Source organism: Oncorhynchus kisutch, unplaced genomic scaffold (assembly GCF_002021735.2).
Source record: "Oncorhynchus kisutch isolate 150728-3 unplaced genomic scaffold, Okis_V2 Okis03b-Okis08b_hom, whole genome shotgun sequence".
Taxonomy (NCBI): domain Eukaryota; kingdom Metazoa; phylum Chordata; class Actinopteri; order Salmoniformes; family Salmonidae; genus Oncorhynchus; species Oncorhynchus kisutch.
In genome coordinates this window covers 17,396,168-17,417,358 of record NW_022261980.1, presented here as the reverse complement: position 1 = coordinate 17,417,358, position 21,191 = coordinate 17,396,168, and the positions used below count along the sequence as shown (strand labels likewise).

Genomic DNA, 21,191 nt, shown 5'->3' with positions numbered 1-21,191 from the left:
CCTGTACCACCTCGGTACCTGTACCCCTCGGTACCTGTACCCCCTCGGTACCTGTACCACCTCGGTACCTGTACCCCTCGGTACCTGTACCACCTCGGTACCTGTACCACCTCGGTACCTGTACCCCTCGGTACCTGTACCACCTCGGTACCTGTACCACCTCGGTACCTGTACCCCCTCGGTACCTGTACCACCTCGGTACCTGTACCCCCTCGGTACCTGTACCCCCTCGGTACCTGTACCACCTCGGTACCTGTACCCCCTCGGTACCTGTACCCCCTCGGTACCTGTACCACCTCGGTACCTGTACCCCCTCGGTACCTGTACCACCTCGGTACCTGTACCCCCTCGGTACCTGTACCACCTCGGTACCTGTACCACCTCGGTACCTGTACCACCTCGGTACCTGTACCCCCTCGGTACCTGTACCACCTCGGTACCTGTACCCCCTGTGTATATTCTCCTGATTGTGATTTTATTGTGTTTATTTAGTAAATATTTTCTCAAGTGTCATTTTTAAAAAACAACCTCATGGTTAGTTAAGGGCTTGTCAGTAAGCATTACACTGTAAGGTCAACACCTGTTTTATTTGGCGCCATTTGGTGACAAATAAACGTGTTTTTTATTTTTTATTTTAATAGAATCACTGGTGCGAATATGCAATACCACCATCCGGCCTTTCGGGGTCAGGATTTGACGACAACATTATAACGACGTATTCAATGAAGACCTCCCTGCACGGGATGGGGGAAACAACATTATTTAATTCAAAGAAGGATCTGCTCGGCATACCAAACTGCAGCGACCGCAAAAACTAGGATTTGGGTTTAACTTAAATATGACAGACAACGCGTAACTGCACGGTAAATGATCACTGCACCATTGTCCACTTTCATGCACAGGATAGTGCCTAAAGGGAGATGAAAATACTCGGCTGTGGACGGAGAATACATAACAGCTATAAACACCGAACAGTCCAACCCGAAATAAAGGACGGGACAGTGTCGTAAGTGCACTGCCGACGTGCCTTTCTCTTCTGTCTCACAAACGCAGAGAATTTTCCATTCCTTTAGGATATAAATCAACGCGGAAACCAAACGAGCCATTGAAGCAGAGACCGACGATGTACGATCACATCTCTTTTCACTGTATCACATTGTCCTAGTGGGCTGCCTCTGAGTAGCGTATGAAGCTTCTTTTTGCGCTACAAACACAATTTACCCACGTCCTAGTTTATATATATTTTTTCTACAGAGAGAGGACTTGAGTTCATGACATCTGCAAAGGTCACGGAAAATATTCGGAGGCTATTGCTACAGATGTTACGGAAATTACCCCCAAGATGACAAAAGAACGAGCTGGGCTGCTGGAATGATGGATCGGATTGGAGCGCCGGGGCTTCTCCTGGTCATATGGATATTAATACGGTTCGCTTCGGTCTGTGTCGGTCAGTACTCTTATTTAGACATATTGCTTTTTTGTTGTTGTTCAATTTGAATGTTTTCTGATACTCTACTGGTTTCCCGTTGGATAATATTCTGTATTGATCTAAAACTTTGTCATATTTTACAAAAGCACATCATTTTAAATCACGTGTTGTGCTGCTGCATTTGGTCACAGACTCCGTCCTTCATTTCCTTCATCTATTAACACAGACTATAAGCTCATCTGAGTTAGGTGATGGTTCGGCTACTTCTATAGGCAGAACCAGAACCAGACAGTGTGGGTGTCAATAGTATTGGAATGTTGTGTGCTTCCCTAGAGATGGATCATCGTTGCCATGGTGTCTGTCGTTGTGGGACATCTGCAACATGTACCATGACAGGCTTTCATTGATTTCTACTGAGAAATGATAGTCGTAGTTTGTTGATGGTGTTATGTGCAAACACGCATACACAAACACACACACACACACACAGAGACACACACACACTACACGCACACGCACGCACACACACACACACACACACACACACACACACACACCAAAACTCAGCATCGATACAGCGGACCCTCTGGCTATCTGCATTACATCATCGTGCCCAGCGTCAATCCCTTAATGTATTGCTCTAGTGCAGATGAAAACAGGGCCAGCCCACAGACACAGAGCAGAGGGTCGTCTGGCTACGAGCCAGCCCACAGAGCAGAGGATCGTCTTGCTACAAGCCAGCCCACAGACACAGAGCAGAGGATCATCTGGCTACGAGCCAGCCCACAGACACAGAGCAGAGGATCATCTGGCTACGAGCCAGCCCACAGACACAGAGCAGAGGATAGTCTGGCTACGAGCCAGCCCACAGACACAGAGCAGAGGATAGTCTGGCTACGAGCCAGCCCACAGACACAGAGCAGAGGATATTCTGGCTACGAGCCAGCCCACAGATACAGAGCAGAGGGTCGTCTGGCTACGAGCCAGCCCACAGACACAGAGCAGAGGAGAGTCTGGCTACGAGCCAGCCCACAGACACAGAGCAGAGGATATTCTGGCTACGAGCCAGCCCACAGACACAGAGCAGAGGGTCGTCTGGCTACGAGCCAGCCCACAGACACAAAGCAGAGGGTCGTCTGGCTACGAGCCAGCCCACAGAGCAGAGGATCGTCTTGATACAAGCCAGCCCACAGACACAGAGCAGAGGATCATCTGGCTACGAGCCAGCCCACAGAGCAGAGGATAGTCTGGCTACAAGCCAGCCCACAGACACAGAGCAGAGGGTCGTCTGGCTACGAGCCAGCCCACAGACACAAAGCAGAGGGTCGTCTGGCTACGAGCCAGCCCACAGACACAGAGCAGAGGATATTCTGGCTACGAGCCAGCCCACAGACACAAAGCAGAGGATCGTCTGGCTACAAGCCAGCCCACAGAGTTGGCATTTTGCTGATAGAGCCTCAGTAATGTTAGTATAAGTCAAATGATTACCAGGAAAAACAACAAAGATATTTTAATACGTCTACAGGTGACGTCACTGAATTGAAACGTGATGTCAGAGGAAACACAAGCAGAACCCAAAGACAATATCGCATTGAAAGATGAATCCTCTGTATATGTTTATTATAGTGTAATGATTCGCCACTCAGATACTATGGTCGATCTCTGTCTGAGCAGAAATCCTCCTTCCTCTGCTACCTCAGGAGGCTGCTGCCACGCCCCCAACCCTCCCCTCCTCACCTTCTTCCCTCTCCTCCTCCCCCTCTTCCCTCCTTCTCCCTCCTCCTCCCCCTCCTTCTCCTCTCCAGTCCCATTGGGCCCCTGGTTCCAGAGGTGGAGGTGTGAACTGAAGGGATCATTATGGAGCTACACAGTGGTGTGTGCATGTGTGTGTGCGCGTGTGTGTGTGTGTGTGGAAAGAGAGTGGGTGTACACCTGTAGTTTGTTCCCTCTCTTTACCTGTCACACTAAAGAGGCCTCCTAACCCCCCCCCCCCCCTCCTCCTCCTCCTTCCTACAGGAGCCGATATAGAGAGGCTTGTTCCTACCTTATTAGGAGGCAACCTCTTACCTCCACAAAGGGCTGTTTTCTTTATCTGCAAATTATAGACTGTAACTGAAGCAGCTGTTGTGTTCAAAGTTAGAACCTGGTGTTTTCATTAGAAGCCCTCTAGCATCTCTGCTTTACAGGTGAGCTGATCATCAGAGTAAAAATCACCTTATAAATGATGAATAACTATCACTGTCCTCTCTGTTGTCGTATATTAACTATCACTGTCCTCTCTGTTGTCATATATTAACTATCACTGTCCTCTCTGTGGTCATATATGAACTATCACTGTCCTCTCTGTTGTCATATATTAACTATCACTGTCCTCTCTGTTGTCATATATTAACTATCACTGTCCTCTCTATTGTCATATATTAACTATCACTGTCCTCTCTATTGTCATATATTAACTATCACTGTCCTCTCTGTTGTTGTTGATATATTAACTATCACTGTCCTCTCTGTTGTCATATATTAACTATCACTGTCCTCTCTGTTGTTGTTGATATATTAACTATCACTGTCCTCTCTGTTGTCATATATTAACTATCACTGTCCTCTCTGTTGTCATATATTAACTATCACTGTCCTCTCTGTTGTCATATATTAACTATCACTGTCCTCTCTGTGGTCATATATTAACTATCACTGTCCTCTCTGTGGTCATATATTAACTATCACTGTCCTCCTGTAGTGTTTACTACATCACCATGTGTCCTGTAGTGTTTACTACATCACCATGTGTCCTGTAGTGTTTACTACATCACCATGTGTCTCTAGTCCTGTAGTGTTTACTACATCACCATGTGTCCTGTACTGTTTACTACATCAACATGTGTCCTGTAGTGTTTACTACATCACCATGTGTCCTGTAGTGTTTACTACATCACCATGTGTCTCTGTAGTGTTTACTACATCACCATGTGTCTCTGTAGTGTTTACTACATCACCATGTGTCTCTGTAGTGTTTACTACATCACCATGTGTCTCTAGTCCTGTAGTGTTTACTACATCACCATGTGTCTCTGTAGTGTTTACCACATCACCATGTGTCCTGTAGTGTTTACTACATCACCATGTGTCTCTGTAGTGTTTACTACATCACCATGTGTCTCTGTAGTGTTTACTACATCACCATGTGTCTCTGTAGTGTTTACTACATCACCATGTGTCTCTAGTCCTGTAGTGTTTACTACATCACCATGTGTCCTGTAGTGTTTACTACATCACCATGTGTCCTGTAGTGTTTACTACATCACCATGTGTCTCTAGTCCTGTAGTGTTTACTACATCACCATGTGTCTCTGTAGTGTTTACTACATCACCATGTGTCCTGTAGTGTTTACTACATCACCATGTGTCTCTGTAGTGTTTACTACATCACCATGTGTCTCTAGTCCTGTAGTGTTTACTACATCACCATGTGTCTCTGTAGTGTTTACTACATCACCATGTGTCCTGTAGTGTTTAATACATCACCATGTGTCTCTGTAGTGTTTACCACATCACCATGTGTCTCTGTATTGTTTACTACATCACCATGTGTCTCTAGTCCTGTAGTGTTTACTACATCACCATGTGTCCTGTAGTGTTTACTACATCACCATGTGTCTCTAGTCCTGTAGTGTTTACTACATCACCATGTGTCTCTGTAGTGTTTACTACATCACCATGTGTCTCTGTAGTGTTTACTACATCACCATGTGTCCTGTAGTGTTTACTACATCACCATGTGTCTCTGTAGTGTTTACTACATCACCATGTGTCTCTGTAGTGTTTACTACATCACCATGTGTCTCTGTAGTGTTTACTACATCACCATGTGTCTCTGTAGTGTTTACTACATCACCATGTGTCTCTAGTCCTGTAGTGTTTACTACATCACCATGTGTCTCTAGTCCTGTAGTGTTTACTACATCACCATGTGTCTCTGTAGTGTTTACCACATCACCATGTGTCCTGTAGTGTTTACTACATCACCATGTGTCTCTGTAGTGTTTACTACATCACCATGTGTCTCTGTAGTGTTTACTACATCACCATGTGTCTCTGTAGTGTTTACTACATCACCATGTGTCTCTAGTCCTGTAGTGTTTACTACATCACCATGTGTCCTGTAGTGTTTACTACATCACCATGTGTCCTGTAGTGTTTACTACATCACCATGTGTCTCTAGTCCTGTAGTGTTTACTACATCACCATGTGTCTCTGTAGTGTTTACTACATCACCATGTGTCCTGTAGTGTTTAATACATCACCATGTGTCTCTGTAGTGTTTACCACATCACCATGTGTCTCTGTATTGTTTACTACATCACCATGTGTCTCTAGTCCTGTAGTGTTTACTACATCACCATGTGTCCTGTAGTGTTTACTACATCACCATGTGTCTCTAGTCCTGTAGTGTTTACTACATCACCATGTGTCTCTGTAGTGTTTACTACATCACCATGTGTCTCTGTAGTGTTTACTACATCACCATGTGTCCTGTAGTGTTTACTACATCACCATGTGTCTCTGTAGTGTTTACTACATCACCATGTGTCTCTGTAGTGTTTACTACATCACCATGTGTCTCTGTAGTGTTTACTACATCACCATGTGTCTCTGTAGTGTTTACTACATCACCATGTGTCTCTAGTCCTGTAGTGTTTACTACATCACCATGTGTCTCTGTAGTGTTTACTACATCACCATGTGTCTCTGTAGTGTTTACTACATCACCATGTGTCTCTGTAGTGTTTACTACATCACCATGTGTCTCTGTAGTGTTTACTACATCACCATGTGTCCTGTAGTGTTTACTACGTCACCATGTGTCTCTAGTCCTGTAGTGTTTACCACATCACCATGTGTCTCTGTAGTGTTTACTACATCACCATGTGTCCTGTAGTGTTTACTACATCACCATGTGTCTCTAGTCCTGTAGTGTTTACTACATCACCATGTGTCTCTGTAGTGTTTACCACATCACCATGTGTCCTGTAGTGTTTACTACATCACCATGTGTCCTGTAGTGTTTACTACATCACCATGTGTCTCTAGTCCTGTAGTGTTTACTACATCACCATGTGTCTCTGTAGTGTTTACTACATCACCATGTGTCCTGTAGTGTTTACTACATCACCATGTGTCTCTGTAGTGTTTACTACATCACCATGTGTCCTGTAGTGTTTACTACATCACCATGTGTCTCTAGTCCTGTAGTGTTTACTACATCACCATGTGTCCTGTAGTGTTTACTACATCACCATGTGTCTCTAGTCCTGTAGTGTTTACTACATCACCATGTGTCTCAGTTCAGATCAGTCTTATGGTTCATTGATTCTGACCAATATGTACTTTGAAGCTGCGCTCTGTGTGTGTGTGTGAGAGACTGATCTGCGTTGTGTGTGTGTGTGAGAGACTGATCTGCGTTGTGTGTGTGTGTGTGTGTGTGTGTGTGTGAGAGACTGATCTGCGCTGTGTATGTGAGTGTGTGTGTGTGTGTGTGTGTGAGACTGATCTGCACTGTGTGTATGTGTGTGTGTGTGTGTGTGTGTGTGTGTGTGTGTGTGTGTGTGTGTGTGTGTGTGTGTGTGTGTGTGTGTGTGTGTGTGTGTGTGTGTGTTCGAGGCCCTTTCTCCTCCAGGGTGAGAGACAATTAATGAGATGGATATTTTCAGCACCTGGTGCTCTGCAGATTGAAAACATGAAAATAGAGAATTCAGAGAAAGAGAGAGAGAGGGAGGAAGTGTGAGAGAGCTTGGCTAGAGAGAAAGGGAGAGGAAGAGAGGGAGAGGAAGAGAGAGGGAGGGGAAGAGAGAGGGAGAGGATCAGAGAGAGGGAGGAAGTGAGAGAGAGCTAGGGGAGAGAAAGGGAGTGTGTGAGAGAACTTGGAGGAAGAGAGAGAGAGAGAGACAGAGAGAGGGAGAGAGAGAGAGGTGGAAGAGTGTATTAAAGCTAAGGTGGTGTGAGGTCACTGGGCCCTTCCTCTCTTCCTTTCCATGTCTTTGAAGCAGGGGCTTGTGGGGAACGCAGTCCAGGTCCTGATAAGAGGCTCTTCATACAAACACAGAGCCTTCAGAAAGTATTCAGACCCCACGTTTCCCACAGTTTGTTACATTACAGACTAATTCTAAAATTCATGAAATAGTTTTTATTTTCATTACTTTACACACAATACCCCATAATGACAAAGCAAAAACAGGTTTTTATAAATTCTTGCTAATAATAATACTTAAATAAAATGAAATATCACATTTACATAAATATTCAGACCCTTTACTCAGTACTTTGTTGAAGCACCTTTAGCAGTGATTACAGACTCCAATCTTCTTGGGTATGACGCTACAAGCTTGACACACCTGTATTTGGGGAGTTTCTCCCAGTCTTCTTATTGGGTATGACGCTACAAGCTTGACACACCTGTATTTGGGGAGTTTCTCCCAGTCTTCTTCTTGGGTATGACGCTACAAGCTTGGCACACCTGTATTTGGGGAGTTTCTCCCAGTCTTCTTGGGTATGATGCTACAAGCTTGGCACACCAGTATTTGGGGAGTTTCTCCCAGTCTTCTTCTTGGGTATGACGCTACAAGCTTGGCACATCTGTATTTGGGGAGTTTCTCCCAGTCTTCTTCTTGGGTATGACGCTACAAGCTTGGCACACCTGTATTTGGGGAGTTTCTCCCAGTCTTCTTATTGGGTATGACGCTACAAGCTTGGCACACCTGTATTTGGGGAGTTTCTCCCAGTCTTCTTATTGGGTATGACGCTACAAGCTTGGCACACCTGTATTTGGGGAGTTTCTCCCAGTCTTCTTATTGGGTATGATGCTACAAGCTTGGCACACCTGTATTTGGGGAGTTTCTCCCAGTCTTCTTATTGGGTATGACGCTACAAGCTTGGCACACCTGTATTTGGGGAGTTTCTCCCAGTCTTCTTATTGGGTATGACGCTACAAGCTTGACACACCTGTATTTGGGGAGTTTCTCCCAGTCTTCTTATTGGGTATGACGCTACAAGCTTGGCACACCTGTATTTGGGGAGTTTCTCCCAGTCTTCTTATTGGGTATGACGCTACAAGCTTGGCACACCTGTATTTGGGGAGTTTCTCCCAGTCTTCTTATTGGGTATGACGCTACAAGCTTGGCACACCTGTATTTGGGGAGTTTCTCCCAGTCTTCTTATTGGGTATGACGCTACAAGCTTGGCACACCTGTATTTGGGGAGTTTCTCCCAGTCTTCTTCTTGGGTATGACGCTACAAGCTTGGCACACCTGTATTTGGGGAGTTTCTCCCAGTCTTCTTATTGGGTATGACGCTACAAGCTTGACACACCTGTATTTGGGGAGTTTCTCCCAGTCTTCTTCTTGGGTATGACGCTACAAGCTTGGCACACCTGTATTTGGGGAGTTTCTCCCAGTCTTCTTCTTGGGTATGACGCTACAAGCTTGGCACACCTGTATTTGGGGAGTTTCTCCCAGTCTTCTTATTGGGTATGACGCTACAAGCTTGGCACACCTGTATTTGGGGAGTTTCTCCCAGTCTTCTTCTTGGGTATGACGCTACAAGCTTGGCACACCTGTATTTGGGGAGTTTCTCCCAGTCTTCTTATTGGGTATGACGCTACAAGCTTGGCACACCTGTATTTGGGGAGTTTCTCCCAGTCTTCTTATTGGGTATGACGCTACAAGCTTGACACACCTGTATTTGGGGAGTTTCTCCCAGTCTTCTTATTGGGTATGACGCTACAAGCTTGGCACACCTGTATTTGGGGAGTTTCTCCCAGTCTTCTTATTGGGTATGACGCTACAAGCTTGACACACCTGTATTTGGGGAGTTTCTCCCAGTCTTCTTATTGGGTATGACGCTACAAGCTTGACACACCTGTATTTGGGGAGTTTCTCCCAGTCTTCTTATTGGGTATGACGCTACAAGCTTGACACACCTGTATTTGGGGAGTTTCTCCCAGTCTTCTTATTGGGTATGACGCTACAAGCTTGACACACCTGTATTTGGGGAGTTTATCCCAGTCTTTGCTGCAGAGGTATTTTCTCCAGAGATGTTTGATCGGATTCAAGTCCAATCAAACATTCTGGCTGGGCCAGTTAAGGACATTCAGAGACTTGTCCCGAAGCCACTCCTGTTTTATCTTGGCTATGTGCTTAGTGTCGTTGTCCTGTTGGAAGGTGAACCTTCGCCCCAGTCGGAGGTCCTGTTGGAAGGTGAACCTTCGCCCCCAGTCGGAGGTCCTGTTGGAAGGTGAACCTTCGCCCCCAGTTTGAGGTCCTGAGCGCTTTGGAGCAGGTTTTCATCAAGAATCTCTCTGTACTTTGCTCCGTTCATCTTTCCCTCGATCCTGACTAGTCTCCCTGTCCCTGCTGTTGAAAAACATCCCCACAGCATGATGCTGCCACCACCATGCTTCACCGTAGGGATGGTGCCAGGTTTCCTCCAGACGTGAAGCTAGGCATTCAGGCCAGAAAATTTAATCTTGGTTTCATCAGACCAGAGAATCTGGTTTCTCATGGTTTGAAGCAACTCTTCCTGGGGGTTATTATGGGTACCCATTAGTTCCTGTCAAGGCAGCAGCTACTCTTCCTGGGGTTTATTATGGATCTCCATTTTTTATTTATTTTACCTTTATTTAACCAGGCAAGTCAGTTAAGAACAAAATCTTATTTTCAATGGCGGCCTAGGAACAGTGGGTTAACTGCCTGTTCAGTGGCAGAACGACAGATTTGTCAGCTCGGGGGTTTGAACTTGCAACCTTCCGGTTACTTGTCCAACGCTCTAACCACTAGGCTAACCTGCCGCCCCATTAGTACCTGTTGCCAAGGCAGCAGCTACTCTTCCTGGGGTTTATTATGGATCCCCTTTAGTTCCTGCCAAGCCAGCAGCTACTCTTCCTGGGGTTTATTATGGATCCCCATTAGTTCCTGCCAAGGCAGCAGCTACTCTTCCTGGGGTTTATTATGGATCCCCATTAGTTCCTGCCAAGGCAGCAGCTACTCTTCCTGGGGTTTATTATGGATTCCCATTAGTTCCTGCCAAGGCAGCAGCTACTCTTCCTGGGGTTTATTATGGATCCCCATTAGTACCTGTTGCCAAGGCAGCAGCTACTCTTCCTGGGGTTTATTATGGATCCCCTTTAGTTCCTGCCAAGCCAGCAGCTACTCTTCCTGGGGTTTATTATGGATCCCCATTAGTTCCTGCCAAGGCAGCAGCTACTCTTCCTGGGGTTTATTATGGATCCCCATTAGTTCCTGTCAAGGCAGCAGCTACTCTTCCTGGGGTTTATTATGGGTCCCCATTAGTTCCTGTCAAGGCAGCAGCTACTCTTCCTGGGGTTTATTATGGATCTCCATTTTTTTATTTATTTTACCTTTATTTAACCAGGCAAGTCAGTTAAGAACAAAATCTTATTTTCAATGACGGCCTGGGAACAGTGGGTTAACTGCCTGTTCAGGGGCAGAACGACAGATTTGTCAGCTCGGGGGTTTGAACTTGCAACCTTCCGGTTACTAGTCCAACGCTCTAACCACTAGGCTACCCTGCCACACCATTAGTTCTTGTTACTCTTCCTGGGGTTTATTATGGATCCCCATTAGTTCCTGCCAAGGCAGCAGCTATTCTTCTACACATTCAGCTACACAGCTACACAACATGTTCAATACCACCACATATCTACAACACAACATGTTCAATACCACCACATATCTACAACACAACATGTTCAATACCACCACATATCTACAACATGTTCAATACCACCACATATCTACAACATGTTCAATACCACCACATATCTACAACATGTTCAATACCACCACATATCTACAACATGTTCAATACCACCACATATCTACAACATGTTCAATACCACCACATATCTACAACATGTTCAATACCACCACATATCTACAACATGTTCAATACCACCACATATCTACAACATGTTCAATACCACCACATATCTACAACATGTTCAATACCACCACATATCTACAACATGTTCAATACCACCACATATCTACAACATGTTCAATACCACCACATATCTACAACATGTTCAATACCACCACATATCTACAACACAACATGTTCAATACCACCACATATCTACAACACAACATGTTCAATACCACCACATATCTACAACATGTTCAATACCACCACATATCTACAACATGTTCAATACCACCACATATCTACAACATGTTCAATACCACCACATATCTACAACATGTTCAATACCACCACATATCTACAACATGTTCAATACCACCACATATCTACAACACAACATGTTCAATACCACCACATATCCACAACATGTTCAATACCACCACAGAATGAGACTGAACCAAGGTGTGTTGAGACAGAATGAGACTGAACCAAGGTGTGTTTGAGACAGAATGAGACTGAACCAAGGTGTGTTTGAGACAGAATGAGACTGAACCAAGGTGTGTTTGAGACAGAATGAGACTGAACCAAGGTGTGTTTGAGACAGAATGAGACTGAACCAAGGTGTGTTTGAGACAGAATGAGACTGAACCAAGGTGTCAGACAATAAGTAACTTCTTTAGATCCCATATCACCCTACCAGACACACAAACACACAGACACCAGACAGACAAACACACAGACACCAGACACCCTGACACCAGACACACAAACACACAGACACCAGACACCCTGACACCAGACACCAGACAACCAGACACCAGACTACCAGACACCCAGACACCAGATTCCCTGACACCAGACACCAGACACACAGACATTCTGACACACAGACACCAGACATTCTGACACCCAGACATTCTGACACCCAGACATTCTGACACCCAGACACCAGACACACAGACACCCTGACACCAGACACCCAGACACACAGACACCAGACATTCTGACACCCAGACACACAGACACCCTGACACCAGACACCCAGACACCAGACACATATCTGTATTTCTCTTGTGTCACCAGAATACATTAGAAACAGGATGTTGTTACCCACTGTGACACCAGAAACAAGATGTGGTTACCCACTGTGTCACCAGAAACAGGATGTTGTTACCCACTGTGTCACCAGAATACATTAGAAACAGGATGTTGTTACCCACTGTGTCACCAGAAACAGGATGTTGTTACCCACTGTGTCACCAGAAACAGGATGTTGTTACCCACTGTGTCACCGGAAACAGGATGTTGTTACCCACTGTGTCACCAGAATACATTAGAAACAGGATGTTGTTACCCACTGTGTCACCAGAAACAGGATGTTGTTACCCACTGTGTCACCAGAAACAGGATGTTGTTACCCACTATATATAATATATAACTCTGTTAATACATGTCTGTCTCTCCCTCTCCCCCTCCCTCTCCCCCTCCCTCTCCCTCTCCCCTCTCCCTCCCTCTCCCTCTCTCTCTCCCTCTCCCCCTCCCTCTCCCCCTCGCTCTCCCTCTCCCCCTCCCCCTCCCCTCTCCCTCTCTCTCTCCCCCTCGCTCTCCCTCTCCCCCTCCCTCTCCCTCTCCCTCCTCTCCCTCCCTCCCACTCTCTGTCTCTCCCTCCCCTCTCTCTCTCTCTCTCTCTCCCTCTCCCTCTCCCCCTCTCCCTCCCTCCCACTCTCTGTCTCTCCCTCCCCCTCTCCCTCCCCCTCTCTCTCTCTCTCTCTCTCTCTCTCTCTCTCTCTCTCTCTCTCTCTCTCTCTCTCTCTCTCTCTCTCTCTCTCTCTCTCTCCCTCCCTCCCTCCCCCTCTCCCTCTCTCTGTCTCTCCCTCCCTCCCCCTCCCTCCCTCCCTCTCTCTCTCTCTCTCTCTCTCTCTCTCTCTCTCTCTCTCTCTCTCTCTCTCTCTCTCTCTCCCTCCCTCCCACTCTCTGTCTCTCCCTCCCCCTCTCCCTCTCTCTGTCTCTCCCTCCCTCCCCCTCCCCCTCCCTCCCCCTCTCTCTCTCTCTCTCTCTCTCTCTCTCTCTCTCTCTCTCTCTCCCTCTCCCTCTCCCTCTCCCTCTCCCCCTCCTTAGCGTCATGCAGTGGGAAGGTTGAGCTTCATACAGAGAGAAGAGGTGTAATCTACAGCCCCTCCTGGCCCCTCAACTACCCCCCCGGAATGAACTGTTCCTGGAACATAGAGGGGGACAGGGGAGAGGTTATCACCATCAGGTAACATAGAGGAGACAGGAGAGAGGTTATCACCATCAGGTAACATAGAGGGGACAGGAGAGAGGTTATCACCATCAGGTAACATAGAGGGACAGGAGAGAGGTTATCACCATCAGGTAACATAGAGGGACAGGAGAGAGGTTATCACCATCAGGTAACATAGAGGGACAGGAGAGAGGTTATCCCCATCAGGTAATAACATAGAGGGGACAGGAGAGAGGTTATCACCATCAGGTAACATAGAGGGGACAGGGGAGAGGTTATCACCATCAGGTAACATAGAGGGGACAGGAGAGAGGTTATCACCATCAGGTAACATAGAGGGGACAGGAGAGAGGTTATCACCATCAGGTAACATAGAGGGGACAGGAGAGAGGTTATCACCATCAGGTAACAGAGGGGACAGGAGAGAGGTTATCACCATCAGGTAACATAGAGGGGACAGGAGAGAGGTTATCACCATCAGGTAACAGAGGGGACAGGAGAGAGGTTATCACCATCAGGTAACATAGAGGGGACAGGAGAGAGGTTATCACCATCAGGTAACATAGAGGGGGACAGGAGAGAGGTTATCACCATCAGGTAACATAGAGGGGACAGGAGAGAGGTTATCACCATCAGGTAACAACATAGAGGTTTCTGTGGATTGTGTCTGTGAGGACTGAGAGAGAGACAGAGAGAGAGAGACAGAGAGAGAGAAACAGATAGAAAGAGAGACAGAGAGAGAGAGACAGAGAGAGAGAGAGAGAGAGAGAGAGACAGAGAGAGAGAGAGAGACAGAGAGAGAGAGAGAGAGACAGAGAGAGAGAGACAGAGACAGAGAGAGAGACAGAGAGAGAGACAGAGAGAGAGACAGAGAGAGAACACCAGATGGAGGGATGGTTTCATATAATGTACTAATCACTCTCCTCTACTCTCCAAGACATGATATGTTACCACAGGGAGGACAGCTGCCACACACACACACACACACACACACACACACACACACACACACACACACACACACACACACACACACACACAGAGTGACAGATAGAGCAGCAACCTGGGTAGTGTTGACTCAAGTGTCCTCTCCACCGTGTCCTGCAGGCTGCAGCAGCTGTTTATCAGATCACATAGAGGCAAATGGTTCCCTCTGTAGTGCACTACTTTTGACCAGGGCCTATAGAGAATAGGGTGCCTATACGGAATAGGGTGCCATTTGGGACCAACTTTTGAGTCGGTAGTTTGCATACACTTTTGTTGGTCATTAAAACTCGTTTTTCAACCACTCCACAAAACTATAGTTTTGGCAAGTCGGTTAGGACATCTACTTTGTACATGACACAACTCATTTTTCCAACAATTGTTTACAGACAGATTATTTCACTTATAATTCACTGTATCACAATTCCAGTGGGTCAGAAGTTTACATACTCTAAGTTGACTGTGCCTTTAAACAGCTTGGAAAGTTCCAGAAAATGATATGATGGCTTTAGAAGCTTCTGATAGGCTAATTGACATAATTTGCGTCATTTGGAAGTGTACCTGTGGATGTATTTCAAGGCCTACCTTCAAACTCAGTGCCTCTTTGCTTGACATCATGGGAAAATCCAAAGAAATCAGCCAAGACCTCAGATGAAAAATTGTAGACCTCCACAAGTCTGGTTCATCCTTGGGAACAATTTCCAAATGCCTGAAGGTACCACGTTCATCTGTACAAACAATAGTACGCAAGTATAAACACCATGGGACCACGCAGCCGTCATACCGCTCAGGAAGGAGACGCGTTCTGTCTCCTAGAGATGAACGTACTTTGGTGTGAAACGTGCAAATCAATCCCAGAACAACAGCAAAGGACCTTGTGAAGATGCTGGAGGAAACAGGTACAAAAGTATCTATACCCACAGTAAAATGAGTCCTATATTGACATAACCTGAAAGGCCACTCAGCAAGGAAGAAGCCACTGCTCCAAAACCGCCATAAAAAAGCCAGACTACGGTTTGCAACTGCACATGGGGACAAAGATCGTACTTTTTGGAGAAATGTCCTCCAGTCTGATGAAACAAAAATATAACTGTTTGGCCATAATGACCATCGTTATGTTTGGAGGAAAAAGTGGGAGGCCTGCAAGCCGAAGAACACCATCCCAACCGTGAAGCACGGGGGTGGCAGCATCATGTTGTGGGGGTGCTTTGCTGCAGGAGGGACTGGTGCACTTCACAAAATAAATGGCATCATGAGGTTGGAAAATGATGTGGATATATTGAAGCAACATCTCAAGACATCAGTCAGAACTGAAAAAGCGTGTGTAAGCAAGGAGGCCGACAAATCTGACTCAGTTACACCAGCTCTGTCAGGAGGAATGGGCCAAAATTCACCCAACTTATTGTGGGAAACTTGTGGAAGGCTACCTGAAACGTTTGACCCAAGTTAATTAAACAATTTAAAGGCAATGCTACCAAATACTAATACTAATTGAGTGTATGTAAACTTCTGACTCACTGGGAATATGATGAAAGAATTTAAGTTGAAATAAATCATTCTCTCTACTATTATTCTGACATTTCGCATTCTTAAAATAAAGTGGTGATCCTAACTGACCTAAGACAGGGAATTTTTAATCGGATTAAAAGTCAGGAATTGTGAAAAACTGAGTTTAAATGTATTAGGCTAAGGTGTATGTAAACTTCTGACTTCAACTGTAGATAAGATATGTTGTGCTACAATGTGTTGAGATGTGCTAAAGAGCAGCTAAGAGCCTCATCAGTAATACAGTCTGATAGAACCACACAGCCAGATCTCATCAGTAATACAGTCTGATATGAGTCTAGTCCAGGAAATACAACCCACAGCCCATCTCTATGGGTCTAGACCAGGAAATACAACCCACAGCCCATCTCTATGGGTCTAGACCAGGAACACAACCCACAGCCCATCTCGATGGGTCTAGACCAGGAAATACAACCCACAGCCCATCTCTATGGGTCTAGACCAGGAAATACAACCCACAGCCCATCTCTATGGGTCTAGACCAGGAAATACAACCCACAGCACATCTATCTGGGTCTAGACCAGTCAGACCACAGCCCATCTCTATGGGTCTAGACCAGGAAATATAACCCACAGCCCATCCCTAGGGTCTAGACCAGTCAGACCACAGCCCATCTCTATGGGTCTAGACCAGGAAATACAACCCACAGCCCATCTCTATGGGTCTAGACCAGGAAATACAACCCACAGCCCATCTCTATGGGTCTAGACCAGGAAATACAACCCACAGCCCATCTCTATGGGTCTAGACCAGGAAATACAACCCACAGCCCATCTCTATGGGTCTAGACCAGGAAATACAACCCACAGCCCATCTCTATGGGTCTAGACCAGGAAATACAACCCACAGCACATCTCTCTGGGTCTAGACCAGTCAGACCACAGCCCATCTCTATGGGTCTAGACCAGGAAATACAACCCACAGCCCATCTCTATGGGTCTAGACCAGGAAATATAACCCACAGCCCATCTCTATGGGTCTAGACCAGGAAATACAACCCACAGCCCATCTCTATGGGTCTAGACCAGGAAATACAACCCACAGCCCATCTCTATGGGTCTAGACCAGGAAATACAACCCACAGCCCATCTCTATGGGTCTAGACCAGGAAATACAACCCACAGCACATCTCTCTGGGTCTAGACCAGTCAGACCACAGCCCATGTCTATGGGTCTAGACCAGGAAATACAACCCACAGCCCATCTCGATGGGTCTAGACCAGGAAATACAACCCACAGCCCATCTCTATGGGTCTAGACCAGTAAATACAACCCACAGCCCATCTCGATGGGTCTAGACCAGGAAATACAACCCACAGCCCATCTCTATGGGTCTAGAACAGGAAATACAACCCACAGCCCATCTCTGTGGGTAGTAGATGGGTAGTAGATGGATAGTAGTTGGGTAGTAGATGAGTAGTAGATGAGTCTCATTGGGACAGCAGCGTCTATAATGTCAGTATAAGGCTGTGAAGGCATCCGATTCCCCAGGGGCCCTGGTCAGATGAAGTGCTTCTAATGGGGAGACATTTGGGTGGTGGCCCGGTCATCTCGTCCAATAGGAGAGGACATATTGATCTGTTGGAATCCTGCCACCCAACTCTTCTGCTTCTCTCTCCCACTTAGTAATGATCTCAGCATATTTCTGGGTCATAACACACACACACACACACACACGTTCATTAATTAATTAAATTAATGCACTCGCCGGAGTAGCTGAGCCATCAGGGATGATGTAATGCTTTTGTCAGTGCTTCCTGTTCCTCCTCCTGCAACTACACTTCCTGTTGACTCCTTAAACACGTCCCTCTTTCCTCGCTGCTCCGATCAGATCATCTAGCGTGTGTCTGGAGTGAAGTATCAACGTAGACACTACCTTGACCATGTTTCCTCCTCCTGCAACTACACTTCCTGTTGAACACGTCCCTCTTTCCTCGCTGCTCTGATCAGATCATCTAGCGTGTGTCTGGAGTGAAGGATCAACGTAGACACTACCTTGACCATGGTTCCCCAACCCTTTGTCTAACCCATGTCCCTCGTCTGTCTCCCTGTGTGTCCCCCCCCCCCAGCTTCCCTAACTTTGACCTGGAGGAGTCAGGTCAGTGTCAGGGGGACTGGCTGCTCCTAGGCCCCACCTGGAGAGAGGAGTACCGGGTGTGTGGCTCCCTCCTCCCACCTCCCTTCATCTCCTCCAGGGGAAGAGTCTGGCTCTACTTCCACTCACAGGCCAACAGCTCAGGACTGGCTCAGGGGTTCAGACTGTCTTATATCAGAGGTGAGAGACACTTCCTGGATAAATACAAGCGAGGGGGGAGAGGAGGAGGAGAGGGAGGGAGGGAGGGAGGGAGGGAGGGAGGGAGGGAGGGAAGGGAAGGGAAGGGAAGGGAAGGGAAGGGAAGGGAAGGGAAGGGAAGGGAAGGGAAGGGAAGGGAAGGGAGGGAGTGAAGGGAGAGGAGAGGAGAGGAGGAGGAGGGAAGGGAGAGGAGGAGAGGGTGGGAAGGGAGAGGAGAGGAGGAGAGGGAGGGGAGGGGAGGAGGTGGAGAGGGAGGGAAGGGAAGGGAAGGGAAGGGAAGGGAAGGGAAGGGAAGGGAAGGGAAGGGAAGGGAAGGGAAGGGAAGGGAGAGGAGAGGAGGGAGGGAGAGGAGGAGAGGGAAGGAAAGGAGGAGAGTAGGAGAGAGAGAGGAGGAGAAGGAGGGAGAGGAGGAGGGGGATATTAGGAGGAGGGAGAGGAGGAGAGGGAAGGAGGGATGTGGGAGAGGAGAGGGAGGGAGGGAGGGAGAGAAGGAGGGATGAGGGAGAGGAGGAGAGGGAAAGGGAGGGAGATGAGGGAGGAACAGTCTGATACTGGTAGGCCAGACAATGGAATGCACTGTGTTGGTTGAGAGCAGACTGGGTGTTCACCTTCTCTATCTAACTACCATCTGCATCGATGGAGTCACTGATAACAGCTGTGAGAGAAAAACACAGCCAGTTTGCTTTTTACAGTGTGGGACCCACAATCAATACTGTGTGGGATGAAAGGAGAGGTGCACTAAGCACAGCTTGTCCTATTTCACCCCAGGACGACGTGTCACAGATCAATAAGCACATCTTGTCCTATTTCACCCCAGGACGACGTGTCACAGATCAATAAGCAGGTATTGAGTACGTTAGTAAAGCTGTCTGCCATTGATCTGTATTGGCAGAAGACATTGATGAGCGTCGCCCTGTCTCCAAAAACACCACAGATTAATCTGGGTAATTTGTTGTTGGGTAGTTTGTTGTTGGGGTAGTTTGGTGGGTGGTTTGTTGTTGGGTAGTTTGTTGGCTAGTTTGTTGTTGGGGTAGTTTGGTGGGTGGTTTTTTATTGGGTAGTTTGTTTTTGGGTAGTTTGTTGTTAGGTTAGTTTGATGGGTGGTTTGTTGTTGGGTGGTTTGTTGTTGGGTAGTTTGTTGTTGGGAGGTTTGTTGTTGGGAGGTTTGTTGTTGGGGTAGTTTGGTGGGTGGTTTGTTGGGTGGTTTATTGGGTAGTTTGTTGTTGGGGTAGTTTGGTGGGTGGTTTGTCATTGGGTAGTTTGTTGGGTGGTTTGTTGTTGGGTCATTTGTTTTGGGGTAATTTGTTGTTGGGAGGTTTGTTGTTGGGAGGTTTGTTGTTGGGTCGTTTGTTTTGGGGTGGTTTGTTGTTGAGAGGTTTGTTGTTGGGTCGTTTGTTGTTGGGAGGTTTGTTGTTGTGTGGTTTGTTGTTGTGTGATTTGTTGTTGGGTGGTTTGTTGTTGGGTGGTTTGTTGTTGTGTGGTTTGTTGTTGGGTGGTTTGTTGTTGGGTGGTTTGTTGTTGGGTGGTTTGTTGTTGGGAGGTTTGTTGTTGGGTGGTTTGTTGTTGGGTGGTTTGTTGTTGGGAGGTTTGTTGTTGGGAGGTTTGTTGTTGGGTAGTTTGTTGTTGGGAGGTTTGTTGTTGGTTGGTTTGTTGTTGGGAGGTTTGTTGTTGTGTGGTTTGTTGTTGGGTAGTTTGTTGTTGGGAGGTTTGTTGTTGGGAGGTTTGTTGTTGTGTGGTTTGTTGTTGGGTAGTTTGTTGTTGGGATGTTTGTTGTTGGGTAGTTTGTTGTTGGATGGTTTGTCTGAAGTTTCACAGCCTTTCACTTTCTCCTATTTTATGTTCAGCCTTGGTGACAGTGGAATGTTTTATGTTCAGCCTTGGTGACAGTGGAATGTTTTATGTTCAGCCTTGGTGACAGTGGAATGTTTTATGTTCAGCCTTGGTGACAGTGGAATATGTTTCCAAAAAGACACATTCCATATTTGGTCGTATTAGTTGATGTGTACTCTAGCTCTGACATGGGAAGGCAGTTTTGCTTCCAAAGAGCTTTCTTCACTCTAGGGTTTAGGGCTGATGACAAACTGTTTACTTCCAAAGAGCTTTCTTCACTCTAGGGTTTAGGGCTGATGACAAACTGTTTACTTCCAAAGAGCTTTCTTCACTCTAGGGTTTAGGGCTTTGACAATCTGTTCCTCTTCAAATAGTTTAATGGGGTGATGATGATGATGATGCCACTTGATGTTCTTGTGGTTTAGTGATGTTTTGCTTTTGCCTTCATGTCTAAGGTGTTGCCAGTCTGTCTGCACATGTTGTGGTTTAGTGTCTTATTTCTTCCCATTATATTTGGCTGTCTGTAGTTATGTCCGTGCTGTTGATGCGTCTGTAGTTATATCAGTGTTGTTGATGTGTCTGTAGTTATATCAGTGTTGTTGATGTGTCTGTAGTTATGTCAGTGTTGTCGATGTGTCTGTAGTTATATCAGTGTTGTCGATGTGTCTGTAGTTATGCCACTGTAGTTATGCCGATAATGTGTCTACGATAATGTGCCTGTGATAATGTGTCTGTGATAATGTGACTGTGATAATGTGACTGTGATAATGCGACTGTGATAACGTGTGTGCGATAATGCGCCTGTGATAACGTGTCTGTGATAATGCGTCTGTGATAATGTGTCTACAATAGTGTGTCTGTGATAATGTCTGTCATTATGTCTGTTCCTCCAGGTCCCCTGGGCCAGTC

General features: G+C 46.4%; 1 pseudogene; it reads left to right on the top strand.

Moving 5' to 3' along the window:
• The first annotated feature begins 672 nt into the window (after positions 1–672).
• The window catches only part of LOC116359582 (low-density lipoprotein receptor-related protein 3-like), a 40,805-nt pseudogene continuing 20,286 nt past the window's right edge, over positions 673–21,191 (top strand).